A 5,000-nucleotide genomic window follows, 5' to 3' on the forward strand; every position below is an offset into this window, starting at 1 on the left:
AAAGTGAAACAAATGTTTCTTTAGGTACAAAGGTGGCAATGCCTGAACTTTCTCAAAATATTTAAACAAAAAACAACAATGCATTATACAGTATTTCTGATTATAATTCAAAAAATAATTATGTTTCTCTCTCTCTTGATGCATGGTAATGGGGATAGGGGAATTTGTCATTTTTATTTATTGGTGGTATTATATCATTTTGCAGCCATATTAACATTTTTGCAATGTTTATATTTCTGTTTATTCTTTTGCCTTCACTTGCCATTTATATCTGTAAGCAGAAGGCAGTGAGTAATTGGAGGCTCCCTTTACAATAAATAATGGCTTTTGCAAAGATATTGTTTCACCCTCAGAAAGTATAACTTCCGAATTCTTTGTGTGCGTCTGATTGTCCACTATCATACGCTGTTGTTCTACTTCGAATCTTCGGTTGTGCTTCTTGCTATAGTTATAAAAGACGTTAAGTTATTTTCGGTAACTTGACCTATATAGTTAGATCTTGCAGATTCGCTCTCCCCTTGTGATTAAGTGAATTTATAAATGGCGGCTCATAATATTGAGAAACAATGTTAAATGTCCACAAAGAGCATATTTACTTGCTATTATTCTTCGGCAAGTCTTTGTTAGTTTTTGATGCTTGATCCAAACGACAATCGTCTTGACGAAAGCACAGTATTACGGTTAAAGTAATCAAAATGTAAGGCAACGAGCATTGCATTAAATATTCACGAATTAAAAGTGACAGTACTTGAACTTTGCGGTAAACATTAACGTCCTTAATTTCAGTTCTGAGATATCCGAAACGAAGGAAGGGGGACTTCCCAGAGAGACGAAAATACTAAATCAACTGATGGCATCGCTAAAATAACCTGAAAACAAAATAAAATAGAAGAAGGAAATCGAATAGCAAATAAGCGAGGGTAGAATAGTGATAGTGGAAGACTCGTTTTGATTTCGGCGTGTTTTCCTATTTTTTCAAACTTTATTTCATATGCAGGAAGGGGATATAAGCAGTTCGGCTTTAGGGAACTGTCCATCACTTCCAGAATTTCCATTTCCATCCGAACGTAATATGGCTTGAAAGCTTTGTTTTTTTTTTATTTATTTAAGACTGATAATACAATAAAAAAATTTTTTCCACTTTCATTCGTTTGCAAATTCTGCTACTCAGATCTTTACATAAGATACGTTTGTAAACCCTTTTCGCTGACTTATTATTAAGCAAATCAGCGCCCTCACCTAATTTTGACAGCCAGGATGGCTTTCCATGGCATGGCTGTCATGCTGTCATTGTATATTAGTGACATTTTTCAGTTCATAGATGAGAACAGTATTTAGAAACGAACACCTTTCTCCTATAAAGAAATGTCATCATTACAGTAGTATCCGTTATACCCTGATCACTTGACATTTGCCCTATCAAAATATTTGAAGTAAAAATTTCTAGATTTAATCATTTTCCAAACACCTGTCATACAGAATAATGTGGTGTCAAGGAGATTAACTGAATTAACACCGATAATGATATAGGAAAAAATTGAAGGGATGTGAGATTAACATGATCAAATTATTTTGAAGGAAAGGAATTGGACTTAAATTCTCTTACTGAAAAATACTTCGTGAATTAAATGAATTGATTTATCCACCAAACTGAACTGCATTCTAAACAGTATCTTAAAGGCTCCAAAATAACTGCTTTCATCACGAAGAACTCTGAATAAAACAAGAAATAATTAAATATCGTAAGCACATACAACCCATCATTATCAATCACTCAGTTTCTTATACACTACGAATAATTATTAGACACTCTTGAAAAGGTTCAGAATGCTGTTTCTTCTTTATCATTAGTTCATGTTTCTCAAAGTGACGTTCCTTGAACTGTATAATTAAAAACATCTTCCCATTAAGCCTTCATTGCCATGTATAACATTTACGCTCGCGTATCAGTTTGGGTTTAGCGTGGAACAATTAAACGTAACTTAATTATTAGAACGCTATTCACTACGTGCCATTCTGTTTACCACCCGATAAATCTGTGGGGAATATTGAAATGAATACTCTTAATACATCATAGTGGGATCAAGGAAAACCAATTAACCTAAATAGATATAAGGTTTCTGTGGAAACGCCGCCTTATTCGTATACTTCATTAAGATACTGAATGTATCTCTGAACTGTTAGCATTCGTTTTTTATTCCGTATTTCTGCAATGCACAAAGAAAGATAAAATGACCATCAAATCACCGTGGAATAAAATAACAAACAAAAATGTTCAAATTATATATCATATCAAACGTTTCAAATCCGAGTAAACTGATCTGGTCTCTACTGAAATTCTATATTTCTACCATCGCAGTTGGAGGGTTAAAATCCCTTGCTTAATAAAACGCTGTTCGATCAGCGCATATATATCCATAGAAAGTTAGTTTGATTAAAATCAGTATTCCCATGGTCTATTGTTCCTGCACATGCATAATGGCTTTCACTGTGTTACTATTTGAGTTGGGAGGGTAAGTTAATACTCGGCGAAATAGAGATTACTATAGGATTTATCTCAGAGCCTTCCCTCAATAATATTATATATATACATATATATATGTGTGTGTGTGTGTAGATTATATATATATATATATATATATATATATATATATATATATATATATATATATATATATATATATATATATATATATATATATATATATATATATGACTGTTTATCACATCACCGTGATTCACATACAATCATAATATCCAATTCGCTCTACCTAAATAATATATTTTCATATATGTTACCGAAGGGGATTTTAGTTGATAATAAGTCCACCGTCCGTGAGGTCGAACCAGCGACGGACGAGGACTCAGGACTAGGACGCACTAACCCATTCGGCCACAAGAGAGGTTATAACGCACTACATGGTCAACATGGCAGAGGTGGGTGGATATCGTGCAAAACACCTGAGTTCGATGGGTGAGTTGATGGGAGGCGATATTCACTTATAACCTCTTGTGGCCGAATTTAGTGCGTCCCTGTATCCTGAGTCCTCCTCCGTCGCTGGTTCGAATTACGGTGGACTTAATCAACTAAAAAATTTCTTCGGTACCATATATGAAAATATATTATTTCCGAGGTAGAGCGAATTGATATTAAAGGACGTTTGTAGCTTTCTGAATGTATATGAATCACGGTGATGTGATAAATAGTCATAATATGGCTACGTTAAACGCACTACACGGTCAACATGGCAGAGGTGGGTGGATATCGTCTCCAATTGCAAAACACCTGGAGTTCGACGGGTGAGTTGATGGGAGGCGATATTCAAAAACAGAATGGGTTAGTGCGTCCCTGTTCCTGAGTCCTCGTCCGTCGCTGGTTTCGACCACGGGACGGTGGACTTATTATCAACTAAAAAATTCTTCGGTAACATATATGAAAATATTTATTTCCGAGGTAGAGCGAATTGGATATTAAAGGACGTTTTTGTAGCTTTCTGATTGTATATGAATCACGGTGATGTGATAAATAGTCATAATTACGTTGCACTACACGGTCAACATGGCAGAGGTGGGTGGATATCGTCTCCAAATGCAAAACACCTGAGTTCGACGGGTGAGTTGATGGGGAGGCGATATTCACTATAACCTCTCTGTGGCCGAATGGGTTAGTGCGTCCCTGTAGTCCTGAGTCCTCGTCCGTCGCTGGTTCGACCATGGGACGGTGGACTTATTATCAACTAAAAATTCCCTTCGGTAACATATGTGAAAATATATTATTTCCAGAGGTAGAGCGAATTGATATTAAAGGACGTTTTGTAGCTTTGATTAATATTATATATATATATATATATATATATATATATATATATATATATATATATATATATATATATATGAGAGAGAGACAGAGAGAGCTTGAGTTTGTGCCCCTTGCTTATTTGAACATTCTGTCTAGATTATATGATAATTAAAAGAAAATAGCAAGGAAAATATTATACATGATAGCGTCAGGCTTTAATTCAGTAGTAACAATCTAGCTTATTTTTGCAAAACAGAGCTTTTTTTCTATCTTTTTAACAACTGCTTGAGGGTCTACTATTTTTTCCTGAGCTGGGAAATGTGAAATAATACCGTAACAGTAATTTTGCATACTGAATATAACACTCACAAAAATCTAGTGAAAAGGAAAAGTTCAACATGAGCATAAATGACTGCAAAAACACATATGGCAAAAATAAAATAAAGAAAACAGTGTAACAGAATAAATTAATTTGACAATCATGAAAAAATACATTTCTATACAAACTGTAGAACTTTTTCCTCTTAAAAACTCAAGATTCCTAATGTTTGCTCTATACCAATTTGCTGTAGAAAAAACTCAAGTATGCGGCTTCACCTCGACATTTTGAGGGAAAGTGTTTCAAAGAACGTTAATGCGAATTTCAGTCAAAAATTTGGTACTTTTCGGAAATGTTTTCGAATGTTTCGTGATGAAGCTATTGTATCTAGGTGTTTCAACTATTTTCTTCTTCCATGTTTGGAGTACTGTTTTCTAGTGTAAGTCTTCTGGTGCTGACTCTCACCTCAAACTCTCGGATAAAGGCTCTGCCATCAGTCAAGTTGATTTCGCCAACTCATAATGATGACTTGAATAAGAAACTAGAGAGAGCAATTTCTTATTATCTTAAAGTTGTGCGCTTTGCATATGCATGATATGAGCCCTGTTTGTTTAAATTGCTTGCGCTTTGCCAGTCTGGCAGAGTCAACAGCGACCTTTTCTGTTTGAGTTTCTGCGATGCCTTCGTATTTTAGCGTTGGAGCAGCGATTAAAGGGTTCTTTTCCTGGCCTCTCGTGTTCAGGGTGTCTTGTTTTTTTTTTTTTTTTTTTTTTTTTTTTTTAAGAGGTCCTTTGGTGAAGGGGTATGTCTTTCCCTGCATGAATTTATTACACCTGTATGGATATTAATGTGTTATTTTTAGTAGCAAAACGCAAAGACACA

Source organism: Macrobrachium rosenbergii, chromosome 8, assembly GCF_040412425.1.
Source record: "Macrobrachium rosenbergii isolate ZJJX-2024 chromosome 8, ASM4041242v1, whole genome shotgun sequence".
Classification (NCBI taxonomy): Eukaryota; Metazoa; Arthropoda; class Malacostraca; order Decapoda; family Palaemonidae; genus Macrobrachium; species Macrobrachium rosenbergii.